Raw genomic sequence first — 18,474 nt, 5'->3', positions numbered from 1 at the left:
TCCTAGCTGCTCTGCTGCCTGGGTTTATGGACCAGCAGTGACCTCACAATTCTCTTACCCCTCCCAGATCCTGAGTTAGGCACCATTACCTCACCCACTTCACAAATGAGGAAACAGCTGTGAGGTTAAGTGAGTGTGTCAGGATCAACATCCAAATAAAAGTCATGGAACTGAGGTGAGATTCTCTCCATCCCTTTTTTTTTTTTTTTTTTTTACTGAAATGGTGCAGCTTCATCTTTAAAATATCAGCAATTTTCTCACATGCTCTGTTCCCCCAGAATATGTTATTTTTGAAACTAGCAAGGAACTACAGGATGGTGGAAATGCAAAGGCCTCTGAGACATGTTGGTCCAGCCCAGAGTGGGAGAAGAGAGGAGGCTGAACAGACAGGCAGTAAATCACCCCCACCCTGTCCGCTCCACTCCTAAAATAAAATAGAGCAGAGAGAATTCGGCATCTCCCTTCCCGTTGCCCTGCAGCAGGCAGATGCTGAGATGCTCTCCTGGGGTCTGTGATTTGGAAAAGGGTAGGCATGCCGTTGTTCCTCACATAAGACCTCTTCCCGGGGTCCTTCTCCCCACACACTGCCAGACTACTTCAAAGCCTGCAGCCCAGAGCCTCCTTGGGATTGGCTCACCAGACCCACTACCCCACCCTTCCACACATCGTCGCCTCCCATCTGTGTCCCCAGTTGGCATCTTCTGTTGCTATACCGGTGACTTCATTTTTCACTCTTAGCTAAAAATGGGCCTCTCATGATTTATCCTATCCTGGGTGTTGACAAGCTCAAGAAGTTGGGTGGGGCTCACTGCCAGGCACTGAGGCCACCAAGCGTGACTCACCATCCAGAAGTGTAGGGCCTGGATGTTGAGAATCCAACGACAGCAGCCTCTGCTCCTGTCACTGGGTCTGCCTTCTTCCACGAGGCAGCTACATTCCTGGAGAGGAGAGAGACAGCCCAGAGCCCTGTGACAGACAGAACAGGAAGCCCACAGGTCTGTCACATATCAGCTACAGATTCTAGATTCTTGTGTCTCAAACTCAGGGCCAAATGCTAAGCACCATTTAGCAAGCTGTCTGGGAAGAAGAGAGAGCAAATACGGCTCTCTTCGATTCTCGCTGATTCCAAAGGCACCACACCTTAGTACCGAGAGTCAAATGCTTAGAGAAAATTGATTCCAATCTTAGTTTCTATAGAAAAGAACCTGAGGCTCAGCGGGGCCAAGTGACTTGACTGAGGTCACCCAGGGAGCTGGAGAAACTGGAGCTAGAACCTGATCTCCGTCTCCTAGCCCTGTGATGTCTGCTCAGGACAGTATCATGAGAACTAAGCTAAAGGGGTTACCTCTCACCTCTGTAACAGGAGCAAGAAGGGGCAACCCTCCAGTAGAGATAGCTCAGCTGAGATGCTGGCTTTTCTCTTTGTAGTAATTACTTTTCCCATTGCTGTTACAAAATACCTAACAACATTGATGTAAGGGGGTTTATTGTGGCTCACAGCCTGAGGCTACAGCCCATCGTGGTGGGGAAGACACAGGAGAAGGACTGAGGCTGCTGGTCAGGTCCCTATTGTGTTTACAGTGGGGAAACAGAGAGGACAAAAACTGGAGCTCGGGCATGGCATGGGATGGTGCTGCCCACACAGTGGGGAGGGGAGGAGCTTTCTACTTCAGTTTAGTCAGTCTGGATAATCTCTCTCAGACATGGCCAGAGGTTTGTTCCCATAACTCACAAGCAAGATCAACCATCACAGACCACCCACCCCTCCCACACTTTTGTGTGTTTGTGTGTGTGTGTGTGTGTGTGTGTGTGTGTGTGTCAGGCAGTCTCTTCCTGTCTGTTGGTGGAACATAGAGATACACGGGGTTAGGTGAAAAATTTTCATCCTAGAAGTGGTGCTGATGCTCTGAGGGAACGCACAAGCGGAAGGTGATCTGCCCAGTGTGTCTAGGAGTGGTGCTGATGCTCTGAAGGAACGCACAAGCGGAAGGTGATCTGCCCGGTGTGTCTAGGAGTGGTGCTGATGCTCTGAAGGAACGCACAAGCGGAAGGTGATCTGCCCGGTGTGTCTTGGCTTAGACAAGAACAAGTCATTTCATGTGGCTATTAAATAGGCTCTCTCTCTCTCTCCCTCCCTCCCTCCTTCCCTGCCTCCCAACATGAAGTGATTGAAAGTCGTGGGATCAGTATAGGAAGGGGACAACACAGTGGTGTCAAGGCTGGATTCTCCACACCCAGCCCAGAAATCCCCTCTGTCGCTTCCCAGGCTGTTGCTTCCCTGAGCTGGGGTACTAAGAAAAGCAAGCAGCCTTTCTGTGCTCTGTCACTGAGCAAATCCAGCAAATAAGAGCCTGTCAGACATCAGCCAGCCCTTCAATTGTGGTCTAGGTAAGTGTTTTGTGTTCTCGAGACTGCAGCTGTGTCCTGCTCATGACACAGAGGTAACCTAAAGCAGACAGAATCAGGGGCCTGCACCACAAGGACAGGCAAGGCTCCAGTCCATTTCTTTTCCCATCAAATTTCTGTGGGTGAAGATGATTATAGCATATAGATTGATGATAGATGAATGGATGGATAGATAGACAGACAGACAGACAGACAGACAGACAGATGATAGGAGCTCGCCCACTTTCAGTAGAGATATTGAATCAGGCAAAAATATCCATCTCAAACTTGTACATCTACTTCTTGCTAGTAATTCTGTCAAAAGGTCTGACTTAGGCAGAGGTTGAATCTATCCACAATGTTCTACAATCAGTTCTGTCTTCTTTTAGAGTGGAAAGGCTTGGTTTTGACTGTTTCAGAGGCTTCAGTTTCTGGTCTGATGGAGGAAGGTCATTGGCTAATAAAGAAACTGGCTTGGCCCATTTTATTGGTTAGAACATAGGTGGGTGGAGTAAACAGAAGAGAATGCTTGGAGAATGAAGCTTAGTCGAGGAGTCACCATGATTCTCCCACTCCAGACAGAGGCAGGTTAAGATCCTCCCTGGTAAGCCACCTCGTGGGCTACACAGAATATTAGAAATGGGTTAGAAGAATATGTAAGAGCTAGCCAATAAGAGGCTGGAACTAGCCAAGCCAGGCAGTGTTTAAAAAAATACAGTTTCCATGTAATTATTTCGGGGCATAACCTAGCCATGCGGGCGGCCGGGTGCCAGGGACGCAGCCCTGCCGCTCCTAATGCAACACTGGTCACATAGGGTCTGTGGAACATGGCGCACTGTGGTGGGCCCCCAACTGAGGGTCACATAAGGAGCTTCCTCCTGTCCTCTTAGGCAAGTTAGAGCCACCCTGCCCACTCCTAACTTATCAAATCACCACCAAGGCTAATTTGTATTCAGAATTCTATTCTTGTTTGCTAGGAAACGTAACTCATTTTGTAATAAAAAAAATTCCTGGGATTAAGTTCTTAGATGCACACGAGATATCGGCTCCTATAACTATTTAAAGGTAAATCTTTGAAACTTGAGAATCAAGTGCACAAAAAGAAGAAGCTATTTCCTTCTCCCAACCGCATCTTATTTTAGCAGTTTAAGTATCTCTAGCGGGTACCCACTTTACGCCTCAGATTGCGTCCGCGCTCATCCCCGAAGTAGCCATCTTTTGCTGTCACCTGTTTGTTCGTCTGACTGTTATAAGGAAGAATGATTTCCAGTTCTTTTGTTTTGTGTGTTTACATGTTTGTGTGTGCACATGTGTGTGCTTTTGTGTGGAGCACAGAGTTTAACAGCTGGTGTCCCCCTCCATTACTCTCCACCTTATTTTTTGAGACATGGTCTCTCACTAAACCAGCAACTTGCCAATTCACCTAGACTGGCCAATGAGCCCTTCTGCCTCCTCCCGCCCTCTTCTAATGATTGATTACAAGTGCATATTACTGTGCCTAGCCTTTTCTGTAGGTTCTGGGGCTTGAACTCAGGTCTTTGCATTTGCTTGGCAAGCATTTTACTACTGAGTCATCTCTGCCATTCCAATCTTCCTAAGTAGAATCATGTGTATAAAACGTAGTCTATTGTACAAATATTTTGGCATTTACTCGGTTTATTTTCAGCCTCACATGGTTATCTCTGCTTTATAGTTCAAAGAGTTCAAGTCTCTGCAAGCTAAATAACTTGCCCAAACCATAGCTATTCTCTCCACATGCCTTTCAAAGTTGGCACCAGGAGAACGCATTTTGAACCAATTGACAATGCTAACATCACTGCAAATTAGTTCAATCTTTTCTGAGACTAACTTGGCAGCACTGAACAGCAATTAAATGGCCCTCACCCTTTTATACAATGGTGTTAAATTTTATTCTAGGGGAACAGATAATATATTTGTGCAGAGGAGCTTGTGAAAAGGTTATGACAAAGAGAACCCAAGGCAGGCAGTCAAATTAAACAGCCACCCCAAAGTTTTCACTCACAGAATAATATTTATGAAGAACCTTCTCTACATTGCACCTGATTCTCACACCAAAGGGTCAGCAAGGGAAGAAAAAAATTTATGGAGAAATCCCTGCTTTCCTTGAGAGGCTTGGTACCCAACTATCTTAGGAGCACAAACCAAGAATGGAAAGATGGCAATCACATAAATTAAATTGTCTCATAGCTGTACCAAGAAGTAGAAACAAATGAGAAAAATTACTTTTAAGAATATGTTTCATTTAGCCCAAGATATTCAAGATTTATTTATTTATTATGTATACAGTGTTCTGCCTGTATGCATACCTGCACCCCAGAAGAGGGCACCAGATCTCATTACAGATGGTTGTGAGACACCATGTGGTTGCTGGGAATTGAACTCAGGACCCCTGGAAGAACAGTCAGTGTTCCCAACCGCTGAGCCATCTCTCCAGCCCTTCCCCCACGATATTCAAAATAGCGATTTGTACTGGGCGTAGAAACAAATCCATTTATGCTTTAAATAGAGTATCTGTGAACTCTAATATATATTTTGTATATATGAAAAGAGACTGGAGAGATGGTTCAGCAGTTAGAGCACTGGATTCTCTTCCAGAGGACCTGGATTCTATTCGCAGCACTCACAGGGTAGCTCACAACCACTTGTAACTGCAGTCTCAAAAGATCTGGTGCCCTCCTTTGGCCTCTGTAAGTACTGCATACATGTGTTACACATACATACTAGACAAACACCCATACACATAAAATAAAATTTTAAAAAATTTAAAGGGGGTAAAGAGGAAAGAGAAAAATTAACTTGATTTGACTTTGAAGCAAAAGTGTATCCTATTTTAAAAAGCAATGTTTACATATTAAATCAGGAAAATTCTCCAACTCTGGGGTCAGCTACATTGTGTGTGTGTGTGTGTGTGTGTGTGTGTGTGTGTAAGCTGGAGGTCTGTATCAGACGACTTCCTCAGTCATTTCTCTAGCTTCCTGTTTTGAGACACAATCCCTCACTGAACACGTAGCTCGCCAATAAGGCTTAGACCACCTGACTTCAAGCACTCAGGACGCCCCCATTCCTGCTCCTCCAGTACTGAGGCTGTACACGTGTGTCCCTCTGCCTGGCTTGTGTGTGCATTCTGAGGACTCATGTCCTCGTGCCTGCATGGCAGGCATTTTACCCACCAAGCCATCTCTCCAGCCTCTTGCCCTAAATTTGTACTTATGGGGGTGGGGGGAGAAGTTCGATATTGTTTCAGCATTCTGTTTAATTATTAATTAAATAAATAGTAAATTAATAAACAGTCCTATTCCTCAGTCATCCCGGAACAGTTTTAAAGGTTGAACGCAGCTAGCCACCTGTGATCCGTGTTTGGACTGATCCAGAGGGTGGAAGGTAGCAGAAGAGACCTAGTGATGCCATGAGGCCACGTGAGTCTGGAGAGAGAGAGCATCCTGAGCAAACCCCGCCCCTCACGTCAGCAAACCCCCGCCCCTTACGTCAACAGAGGCAATCCATATATGGGTTTCGTTTTTTGACTGTTCACACTCATATTTGACCCTAAGTGTCCAAGGGTCGAAACCACTGAGTCTCTGTCCCCCTGTGTCTTGGAGTTTAGAACATCAGTTATGTTGCCACCTATGAGCTGGTCAGAACTGCTGCCGGGGCTGGCAAGATGGCACAGTGGTTAGAGGCACTTGCTGCCAAGCCTAACTACCTGAGTTCAATTCCTGGAGCTACATGATAGTAGAAGAAGCGAACTGACTCCGGAAAGTTGGCCTCAGACCTCTATACATTCACCTACACAGGCACAAATAAATAATAAATATGTAATACATAACAACAAAACCAGCTGCCCCAGCCGAGGTGGTTCGTGTACACACTGAAATTGAAGAAACGCTGTGGGGTTTTTGCCCTCCTGGCCTCCCGTTATAGTTTCCGGTCTTTGTTGCCATGACAGAATGCCTAACAAAAGAAACCTAAGAAGGGAGGGTTGTTGTGTTGGAAGGTGTCGCCCAGGGTAGCGGAGAAGGCATGGCAGCGGGTGTGGCTTTGGCTATGGAGGCGGATGCATGAGGCAGCTGATCACAGAGCACCTCCAGTCAGGAAGCAGAGAGGCCGCCGCTGGTGCTCAGCTAGATTAGACCTCTCCACCTTGTATTCAACCCAAAACCCCAGCCCACTGGGGACACACTTGTGTCACATTTGCTGACACACTCAGAGGTGTGTCTCCTAGATGGTTCCAAATCCAGTCAAGCGGAAACTAAAGATTAGTCATCATAGTGACATTCTCTATGGATTTTCCGTACCACATATGAGCACACGCGTGCATGTGTGTGCACACGCGTGCGCGCGCACACACATACACAAGATTCAGTCTGTCTCTGTGTATTTCCCCCGACTCTCGGTAACATGAACATAGCTGCGCACACTGTTTTCCTTAATTCCCTGTCTCTGGGAAAGTGGAGCTTTTCTGCTTCAAAGGACCCATAAGAGGCATTCAGAACAGTTTACTGGATGAACCCGTGCATGAATAAACAGATAACGGATCTGAATAGGATGCCGCAATGCCCACAGAAGTCCGGAATGCCAGCCCTCCCTTCCGGAAGCATCGGGATCCTTGGTCCTCCCGCGAGTGAGCTGCCCCCTTTTCCCCTCCTCCTGGCTCTTAACCTCCAAGCTTTCCAAGAATCATCTGAGTGTAACCTCAATAAATGTTTTTCATAATTGAAGATATTCCAAAGCTACAGCCAGCAAAGCTCCCAGCGTGAGCAGAAGCCAAGTGGAAGCTTTTTGTTCGTATAAAGTCAGGAGATTAGCATGCACAGTGAGCCAAAAATGTAAACTTAGAAATATGAGAAATAAGGCTATGGACATTTTTCTGGAACCTTAATGTCAGCTTATTAAAAGAACATCCATCATCCTGGCTCACTATTCTCACCAAATGGAACTAGTCAAGTTCGGTTGTGATTTCCTCTAGTGGTCCAAAGACCTCTGTGTGCGTGCGTGTGTGTGTGTGTGTGTGTGTGTGTGTCTGTCTGTCTGTCTGTCTGTCTGTCTGTCTGTGTCTGTATGTGTCTCTGTGTGTGTGTGTGTCACTTTCTGTCTCTGTCTCTCTGTCTCTCTCTCTGTCTCTCTCTCTGTCTCTGTCTCTCTCTGTCTCTCTCTCTCTGTCTCTCTCTCTCTCTCTCTCTGTTTCTCTGTCTCTATGTGTCTGTCTCTCTGGTCCCTGCCCCCTCCCATCCTCCATTTCCAGGCCTCTGGGAGCACATGGTTGTACAATTCTAGGAAGCTGATGGCAGGGGAGAAGGGGACACACGGGCCAGCTCAGGTCATCTTTTTTCAGGAGAAACTGAGCAGGAGATCTAGGTGGGTTTTCACAGGGTGGGGAAGTTCAGCCAGGCGTCTGTCCCAGCAGGAGACGCTCAGAAAAGAGCTCCATGCTGTGAGCCTAGGGAGACATTTCCACAGCTGGTATTTATCCTCTTTTGTTGTTAAGTAGAAAAAACACTCTCCGTTTTTTACCCACAAAGTGAAGGAAACCTCACCCTATGTGATTTCATAAGGCACACAGGAAGGTTGACTCCAGGGGCCCATACTTTTGTTCAGAAACCGTTAGGATAGGGAGAGAAGTAATTAGAATATGCTCGTTATTATTATTATTTTAATTGAAAATTTTCAGACCAATCCCAGTTTCCACTCCCTCCCCTCCTCCTGCTCCCTCCCCCTCTCTCCTCACTCTACCCGCTCCCCCCCCCCCCCCCGCCCCCAACCATTCCTCAGGAAGGGTAAGACTTCCCATGGGGAGTCAACAAAATCTAGTGTGTGGCTTTGAGGCAAGACCAAGGCCCTCCCCACTATATCTAGGCTGAGCAAGGTATCCCACCAAAGAAAATGGGTTCTCAAAAGCCAGTTCAAGCTGTAGGGTTAAATCCTGGCCCCACTACCAGTGACCCCATGGACTGTCCCAGCCAAACAATTGTCATGCACATTCACAGGGCCTAGTTAGGTCCTATGCTGGTGTGTGCCCCCTGACCCGGCCCCCCGCAGTCAGTCTGGCATCAGTGAGCTCCCATTAGTTCAGGTAAGCTATTCCAGTGAGTATCCCCATCATGGTCTTGACCCCCTTTGTTAATATTATCTCTCCTCCCTCTCTTCAACTGTACTCTCGGAGCTCAGTCCAGAACATGGTCTTGAAGAGTCTCCCCATCCGTGCTTGCCAACAATGTCATCTCTCTTCCCATAGCCCAGAGAATAAGCCTGGAGCCTCCCCTCTGTGTTACTCAGTGTTCCATCACTGTAGCAGAAGCTTGAGAGAGACAGTTTAAAAGGAGAGTCTCTGCTTGCTTCCACTATAGAAAGTAGAGAGGGCTGGAGAGATAGTTCAGCAGTTAAGAGCGCTGGCTGCTCTTCCAGAGGACTCAGGTTCAGTTCCTAGCACCCACAGGGCAGCTCACAACCATCTGTAACTCTGGTTCAGGGGAATCTAGTACCCTCTTCTGGTCTGTGGTACACACACAAGCGTGCAGGCAAATACTCATACACATGTGTGTGTGCATGCGTCTGTGTGTATGCGTGCATCTGTGTGTGTGTGTGTTAGCAGGAAGAGCTAGTGTGATGGAGATGGCAGGTTCTTTGACTAGAAAGCGCTTGCTTAGGTGAAAACAGGAAGTGGACTGAGAATAGGAACAATTGCCTCTGAGGTGTTGTCCTGCGTGAACACCCCTGTCCATTTTCCCCTTGACTCTAGGCACCAGTGAGGAAGACAGTGGTGTTAGTAGCTCCACCTTACAGAAAAGGGATAGCAAGTGAAGTGGTCGCATCAGGAACTTTGAGATTGTGGGTATTAGAAGCCTCTCCAGTTTCCAGTTATGGGGTGAGGATCAGGAGGAGCAAAAGCCCTGACTCTGCCTTGTGGGCTCCCATCCATGCACCAGGCCACTTTGGCCAGCAGCAAAACAGGCAATGTTGTTAAAGAGACGGCAGCACCGCGTCTCCGAAGAACAGAGAGGCAGGCATCCTGATTGGTCTCAAGGCCAGCAAGGCACAGATGTGACCAGCACACTGTGACCCGTTCACGGGAAGCTGCCACAAAAGCTATGAACCTCCATCCTCTTGGGATTAGGAGAACAAGGCTCCAGATCCTCCTGACTGGACCACAGCCAGCAGCCACTCCACGACCAAACAAATACAACCAGGGACACGGGATTTTCCCTTATATCTTCTCCACACTTCTCCCAGTGGTCGCAGAGGTGTATTTTGCAGTGTGCCATATGCTCTTCTTTCTTTTGACAAGTGGGAAGAGCCCGGATTGGAAGGCTGTTTCTAATGATGGCAGTCCATGGACATGAACTGCAGGGATTGGTACAACGAAAAGTCATACCAGATCGGAACACCAGGGCTGCCTGCTGCTGAAGAAACAAGAACAGGAGAAGGCGACTATTCTAGTTCGTAGCTCAGGCCTTACCCACTACACCAGGCAGATCAAGGTCCTGAGGCTATCCTACATCCCATAGGCACAAAGGGGATCCCCCTGCATCTCACAGGGGCCAGTATGTGAGAGTCACTTTGGAGGCTATGTAGTCATTTCCTCTTTTAGTTCCAGAGCTCTGCTTGTCTTCTCAAAAACTCCTTCTTCCTACTACAGTTTACATGAGGTTCATCAAAGGAAAGCACCCTTGGGAGTTTTAGACATCCCGACATTTTGACACTCCAACATTAGAGACTCCCTGCAAACACTGTCTCATCTGATCTGACATCACCCTGAGGAGGAAGTGGGAAAGATAGGGCTCTCGTTAGTATCAGCATTTCTACCAAAGTGCCTGGCAACAGAGAGTTTAAAGAGACAAAAAGATTATGTATATCCAATTGGTTACCTTTGGGGTGACCCAGGATCCAAGTCTGAACGTGCATTCATGTATGCTTCAATACACCGCACAGAGGTAGAAGGTAGCTTTATGCGCCATTTTCAGCACCTACGTTTAAACCGTGACCTGATACACGCAGTTAGGTGTAGTAGGCACTGACATTGGTATCCCTATTGACATCTGTCAGTAATGACATCTGTATGAATGCTTTACAGAGGACTTCTGATGGGCACAGGAATGGCTAGGATGTCAGTGTTGTACCGTTTGGTCTCTGTCCTCAGTAAGACTGGAGATCATCTTTGGCACTGTAGTCTAGGGTCCAAAGGATGATCTGTGACAGTCACGCTTTCTATTTGGAACGAGTAGGTTTATAAAGCACGTATCGAAGAAAGTAAAGAAATAAATGGTGCCTGCACACACATGAAAAAGAAGGAGACAGAGAGGGAGAGCTAGAGACAGAGAAAAATACGTATTATCACATCAGGTGCTTAAAACACCCCCCAAAGAAACCATCTAGTTATATTCAGCTGGAGTTCCCAGTCTGGACGGTCTTGGGGAGAGCAGAGTGTCTCAGGTGAAGCCTCAAGTGAAAGAGCACAGCATCAAGTAGAGATGGCATCAAATTGGGCAAATCCAGCAGAAACCCACCGGGGAAGTTAGAGCAGTCAACTCGAGTCCCTTGGAGCTTTTTCTCAATGGATGAGCTCCCTACAGCTGAGTTTTCTGGCTTCTCCTTCCCATTGCAGCCACTTTTGTATCTGGGAATAAACAATGGTAACCTTTGTTGGAAATGGTTTACCTTCCAACTGTTCTCGGGGACATAATATTTTTTTCGAGCTGTTTTGTTCTTCTCTGCCCTTCCTGTCACAGAGTTAGGTGCTATGTCCACCCTCAGACAAGGAACCTTGAGATAAACTTGCTTGGGTCTAAATGAGTGTGTGTAGGGGCTTCCTGCTTTTCAGTGAGCTCAGACAACATGCCAGTATAATATACATTATAGGCACTGAGATGGTTAATCTGGATTGTCAAGTTAATCAGGCTAATACATAGGAGATGAACAATGTGTGCACACACATGTGTGTGCATGTGCACACTCAGTTCCAGGAGTCAGACTTGCCCCAACATAACAGTGAAATCACACACACACACACACACACACACACACACACACACACACACACCTTCCTAGCCATTCCTGTGCCCATCAAAAGTCCTCTGTAACAGAACTACAGTACTGGAAATAGCCTGGTATTGGCATAAAAACAGACAGGAGGACCAATGGAACCGAATCAAAGACTCAGATATCAATCCACGCACCTACAAACACCGGATTTTTGACAAAGAAGCAAAAACTATAAAGTGGAAAAAAGCATATTTAACATATACACACAGCACAAAGTCTTAGATCCAAAGCTGGCTCTGTTTCTTTGGGAAGCTCAGGGAACAGAGAAGAGCTTGTTAGCTACAGAGAGCTCAGGTTTTGTTCCCACAAATGTCAGCCCAGGGTAACTGGTGAGCGTTCTGCCAGAGAGCCTCTCTGCAGCCTTAGCGTTCCTTTGTCACTAGAAGCTAAAGCCTCCAGGCTTCCAGAAGCACTGCAGAGCTACTGTTGATAGAACCACGTAGCCTGTGGTCAGCCCTGAAGGGGAAGAGACCCACAGTCACCCACTGTCCTTCTGTGAAAGGCCAGCACCTACTGTCCAATCTTCCTTTCATCTCAAATCCTCTGTGAGAGGACTGGGTGTGAGACTCCACATCTCAGAGACTTTGCACCACAGGAGGCCAATACAAAGCCACAGGTTTCCTTTACACGTGTTATTTCATGACATAAAAGAAAGTACCCACCCAGGGAGGCAGACTTTGAAAACCGTGCCTGTTCCCCAGCATTCGCATGCCTTTGATGTCTGAGGACCACAGAGGGAGGCACAGACCCAGACTGAGGTGGTGCTTGCTCCTTCTGCTCTTCTCTGGTCCACTGCCCCTTTCCTGATTGGGAGCATAGGCCCTCACGAATAGTGGACATCTGGTAAACATCTGGGCCACATCTGGGCCTGTGAAACAGTTTCCTGAAGTGCATCATCACCCAGGCTCAAGCCCAACATCAAACCCTTGACACTGCAAACACAAGGTCTCTGCTTCTATTTGCTAGAAAGAATTCTAGAATTTTCAATGCAGTGATGCCCAAGAGGCTTGTGTGACTGCAGCGTTTTCCAGAAGAGGCAGTTTCAGGGTCTGTTTCTCACTGTGTGGTTTTTCTGACTGGCTGCCTCAGAACCTCTGCTCCTTCACCCCACCTCCACAATCACCCTCAGGACCTGGAGCCGGAAAGGCTAGAGTCTGCGTTTTAAGCATGCTCTCCAGGGCAGAGCCCTGGTTCTGTTCTAAAAGTCCAGCTGGTGTGTGTGGTTCTGAGGCCACTAAAACAAAACCAGAGATGCACTCATCCCAGTCGAAGTGAAGACATTCTATAAGACACCTGTGCCCCAACCTTTGACCATCAAACTGTTGAGGCAATGAAATCCGAGCAGTTGGGATTTCCATCCTAGGAAAATGGAAAGGCTGGGGGCCTGGTGCCAGTCAGAGGAATAAAGTGGGATCTCTTCTTCCAGAGATTGGCAGCTTGTCAGCCCATCTTCCGGGGACAGACAGCTGAGACCACAATGCTGGTCAGGATGACATTTTGCCCATGACTGCTTAGCTATACATAACATACCTCTTTCCCTCTAAATCCAAATTTCATTTTAGGATCTGAAGGTGGACTTGAGGGAGATTTCAGGACCTCTTTGTTCCTCTTCCCAATGGGTAAACCCCCCCCCCCCGTGTTTCACTATGACATCTATTAAATTATCCTATGGCGGGTTCCTCTTCCCAATGGGTAAACCCCCCCCCCGTGTTTCACTATGACATCTATTAAATTATCCTATGGCGGCAGTGGCAGAAGGTAGAGACGCCTAGTTGGTAGAGCTCCCAGGTTCTCGCCCTAAAAGTTCCGATAGTATAACCACTGCAGTAATAGACAGATCAGAATCTGGGCAGCGCTAACCCTCTCCTCTCCTCCTCACCTGCTGGTTTTGCAGTTCCAAGTTAACCAAGGGAGATGGTTGTGCCCTGTCCCAGAAGTTCCCTGCGCTAACTGAAATTTTGCCAGCATGACACAGCTAGGACCATCTAGAAAAAAGGATCATCAATTAAGAAAATGTCTCCGACAGATAGGGCTGTAGATGAGTCTGTGGGGGAACTTTCTTGATTAATGATTGTATTCATTTACTTTCTGTTATTATGGTAAAAGGCCACCACTAAAGGCAACTCGAAAAGAACAGTATTTATTTGACTTACACATCCCGAGTCACACAGTCCACTGAGGGAAGTCGGGGCAGAAACCTGGAGGCCATGGAGGAGCAGTGATTACTAACTTGCTCCTGCTGGCTTGCTCCGTTTGCTCTCTAATGTATCCCAGGACCACCTGCTCAGGGCCAGCACCACCCACAGTAGGCTGGGCTCTTCCACGTGAAGGAATGGAGGCTCAGGACATTTAGTGAAGAAGGCAAAATTTCACGTCTGGGAAAGCTGCAAGTTACAGGACTCACACGCGTCCCTCCCCAAGGTAATAGTTGCAGCCAACAACTGCAGAGGGGGTTTCTGAGCCACCAGGCTTGCAGAAGGGAGATTCCAGGTTGTCGCCTGCAGGTTGTGCAGAGTCCCAGGAGGACAGCCTTTTTGAATTGTCACCGTGTTGACAACTTTCTCACAATACAGCAGCCGTTGAGCTGTCCCTGCTCTTGGACTTCATTTAACAGAACTCTTTCCACTCAGAGGAAACACCCATAACAGCCTGATGAATGGGTTCCAGCAGTAGCCCTCCTGGGCTCAAACCCAAGGTCTACACTGCTGGCAGGAGCCTGTCCCTTGGTGGTCTGTCACCAGGCACCTGGCTGGTTTCCTTCACTGCCCTGGATACTAATGAGACTGAAGATTCTAGGGTCAAACTAGGCTCAACTACAATCCTCAGATTACCAATAGCTGTGCAGCCTCTGAATAATTTTTTGGTCTCTGTGGGCCTCAATTTCCACAATAATAAAAGAAAAATGAGTTCCGTCTCGTAGGTTGCATTCTGTGGGCAGAAATGTGAATACCATCACAATTACATATGGATGCTTAGTAAATGGTGGCTTTTGTCATCCCTCTGTGTGCTCTTGGTCAAGTGACAGGGGTCCCCTCCAAGGGTCCCTTTATTCAGAAGCTGGAGCACGGGCCTACTCTGTACCAAGCTTTATTATAGGTGCCGGAAGCACACAGGAAGAAAACAAAATCCTAGCCTCCTTGAAATAAACCCCTAATAAAACTGCAATAGTCAGGGCTGGAGAGGGCACAACAGACAGGAGCATTTGCAAAGGACTAAAGTTCAGTTCCCAGCAGCCACATTGGGCGGCTCATAATCACCTGTAACTCCAGATCCAGGAGAACTGACAGCCTCACCTGGCCTCCATGAACATCTGCTCACATGCACGCGAGCACACACGCGCGCGCACACACACACACACACACACACACAAATGTTTTTTTTTTTTAAGTGTAATAGTATACTAGGGTTGTTACCATACACTGAACAGCTTCAACAGCAGGCTTGTCTTCCATCCCTGGAATCAATAAGAGCGGCTATAGTGAGGTCTATGGGAGGAATCTGCCCCAGGACCGCTTTGCTAGCATACCATGGCTGGATGGCAGTGTTCGGCATGACTTGTGGCTATATCACCTCTAATCTGCCTTACCTCTATATAGTGTATCCCTTGTATTATTCTATCCCTATCTAAGTTCCCTCTTTTCTAAGGACAGCAGTTGTACAGAATTGAGGCTTGCCCTAAGAATCTCATTTTAAGTTGATTACCTCTATGAAGACACTGCTCCCTAATAAATTAATATTCTGAATTCTGTGGTTTGATGTGAAATGCCCCTCCTCCAGAGGCTCGTGAGTGTGAACACTTGGTCCCCAGTTTATGAGATGAAAAGTTGTGGAGCCTTCAGTAGGCAAAGTCCCCTAGAGGAATGGCCTCTAAGGCTCTTTAGGTCCACTCAACTTTCTGTTTATTCTCTGTCTCCTGACTGTAAAAGCAATGTACCAGTTTCAAGTTCCTGCCATGGTGGACTGTGTGCCCACCAACTGTAGTCAGAATAAACCCATCCTCCCCTCGGTTACTTTCTGTCAGGTTTTAGTCAAAGCATCAAGAAAAATAATTAGTACACTGACTGTCCTAGGGTTCAGATTGTACCCCAACAGTGCTGCTCTCTGTCCACTTCCTCAGACTTGTTTGATTTATAGATTGAGGTGATTTTAATCTCTGACAGTCTGTGGGACCCACCTACTCAATGCATTTAAAGGCAGTGTATCCAGGGGACCGGCGGTTAAGCTGCTCTTACAGAGAACTCAAACTCAGTTCCTACCATTCACACTGGGCAGATCATAATCGCCTATAACTCCATCTCCAGCAAATCAGATGCCCTTTTCTGTCTTCAGACATGCATGTGCATCCCCATTGCCTCCCACATACATGCGCATAAAAATAAATAAATAAACAGTGTTTTTTTTTAAAAAAAAAAAAAGCTGTCTCTCTCCAGTACCCTTCCGTCTTTCTCTCTTTGCACTCAAGAAAGTAAAAGATGCCAATGTAGGCTTTGCCCTCTCTTGATACAAACAGTACAGGATGCTCCCACCGACCTGAAATCACAGCTCTAGCTCCTCTCTCAGGGTTCCAGCTTGGCTATGTGCCCAGTATACACGGTGGCATCTGGTACCTGTGGCCTGGACCTGGGCATGGAACAAAGGCCTTTCACTCCCGGAGTTCTCTGTTTCCTCTTCTACACAGGCAGCTCATATAAACAAAGAAAGCATCTCTTTGTGACATTGACTGTCTCCTGCAGCTTAAGTTGGAAGAACATTTACTTCTCTGGCCACAGGGAATCGTAAACATCTTTGCAGCATGTGTTAACCATTAGTACATAGCACCATTCATGTTTAGTATCAGAAATTACAAAATGGTCCCGGCAGGATTCACCTCCAGTGGTTAAACCTGAGACAGATGGGCTCAGATTTCCCAATCCCATCCCTCAGAGGGATGGCATCATTGGTTCTGGCTGGTTCCCTTCAAATGCACAACATCTCTTGATGGGGGAAAAAAAAAGGCAGAAAGACCAGCCACCAGGAACAAGTTTCATTGAAAAACATCCATAAATGCCCGAATGGAGGAAAAGTCTATTACTAACAAGGATTAGTAGTTGCCAAGAGGAGGTGCTGGGAGAAGAATGTGTAGACGGAGCACAGAAGAGTCTTGGGGCAGCGAGTGACTCTGTATGGCCCTGTAATGGAGGCCGATGTTATCACTAAAGCCCACAGACTCTGTAACACTGAGAGAAAGCCCTGCTGGGTTCTGTGGACTTTCAGTGATAAGGACATGTCCATGTCGGTGCAACTGTTCTAACAAATGTGGTCTTTGTGTGAACTGGATGGAGGAAAAGGCTGTGTGTGTACTGGGGGCGTGGGGATGAATGGAAAAATTGTGTCCTCCTCTCAAGTTTGTTATGAACCCAGATTACTCTAAGATATGTGTGTGTGTGTCTGTGTCTGTGTGTCTGTGTGCCTGTGTGTGTGTTCACGGGGGTGCTCAAGAGTATGCATGTGTGTGTACATGTACATGGAGATCAGAGAACAGTCTTGGGTGCCCTCCACTGTGAGAATTTTTGAGACAGGGTTTTTTCTTAGCCTGGAAGCCAGCTTCGGGGATCAGCCTTCTGTCTTCCCAGGACTGGAAGGATTGTTCACATGGATGCTAGGTATCAAACTCAGGTCCTTGTGCCTGTGCCTGACTGGGCTACCTCCCCAGCCTGGACACTGTCTTTCAGGACAAATAAAGAAGACAGAGCTGTCCCCAGAGTTTAGCAAGTCCCAAGAAAAACACCCTCACATGCTGCCCGTCCCACAGGTGTGAGCCTCGCCAGGTCCCACAGCCACTTGCTCCAGCTCTCTGCTACCTCACTGGGACCTTCACGGCACCGTTCCTGCAGGTCTGTCTGTCCTGACCTTGCCACTCACTGCCTTTCCCCCTTTGCTAATCTCTGCCATCCCTCATGTTTAATCAGGCCATTCTCCTCTCAGAGACCCTATACACATTGTGCTTCACTCTACGGCAGTGGTCCTGACCACTGTCACCATGTCCCTCGTCTCTTTCCGTAGATGACCATGAATATCTATAGCAACATGCCTTTTCTCCTGTACCAGCCCAGATTCTGGCTCTCCGTGTCTGGGTCACCTGACCTCTGTGGCCCCTCACTAGGTCACACTTCACCCTGAACTTAGTTAGTTCTGGTGCACACTACCACTAGGAGCTTCCTCACACTGCCTCTCTGTCAGGTACAGCGACATCAAACTCCAGTTGTCATAAATGTTTCTTACGGCGCTGGGACAGAGTAACTTTACGTATGCTAAGCAAGTGCTCTACCCCTGAGCAGAACCCCTAACCCCACCAATCAGAGCCGAGTCCTTAGCACTTGTGCTTGAGCCAACAAATTATAAGAAGTGAAACAGTTCAGGCCTGAACCTTGAGTGTAGGCCTGCTGCTAGCCCTCAGAAGCCTAGGGTCCTTAATGAATTTGCACCCACATCATAGATGCTAGGAAGGTGCCAATCACTTCTAGGAGATGGGATGGAGGTTGGGCTGGTCCCATGGAAATCATTTCCTAGAAGACCTTTGGAGATTAGACAGTTCTGCCCATATTGCTGTAGTAGAGGGGGGAGGGTGAAATGATGGTCGTTCTCAAAGGCTGGGATATTTGAAGGAATCTGTCTACTCGAGACTCCTAGATGGACAACCCTATTCTTCCTCTCCATAATCAGACAAGTGAGTTGCATTTGGGGCTTAGCAAAATACACTCTTCTTGTGGTTTGAATGGGAAGTGTCCACCATAGACGTGTGTTTGAACACTTAGTTCCCAAATGATGGCGCTGTTTGGGAAATTTGTAGAATCTATAGGAGATGGAGCCTTTCTGTAAAAAGTGAGACACCCAGGGAAGGATTTAACAACCAGCGCCACTTCCTGTTCAAGCTCTGCGTACTGAGTCTGGATAGAATATGACTGGCAAGCAGTTTCCTGCTCACATTGGCATAGCTTCCCCACCGTGATGGACTTTGCTCCTTGAAACTGTGATTCAAAAGAAACCCCTCCT

The sequence above is a fragment of the Alexandromys fortis genome, unplaced genomic scaffold, assembly GCF_014885135.2.
Source record: "Alexandromys fortis isolate MF-2015 unplaced genomic scaffold, M_Fortis_MF-2015_v1.1 scaffold_22, whole genome shotgun sequence".
NCBI lineage: Eukaryota > Metazoa > Chordata > Mammalia > Rodentia > Cricetidae > Alexandromys > Alexandromys fortis.
The sequence above is the reverse complement of the archived record's forward strand: the minus strand, read 5'-3'. Positions refer to the sequence as shown.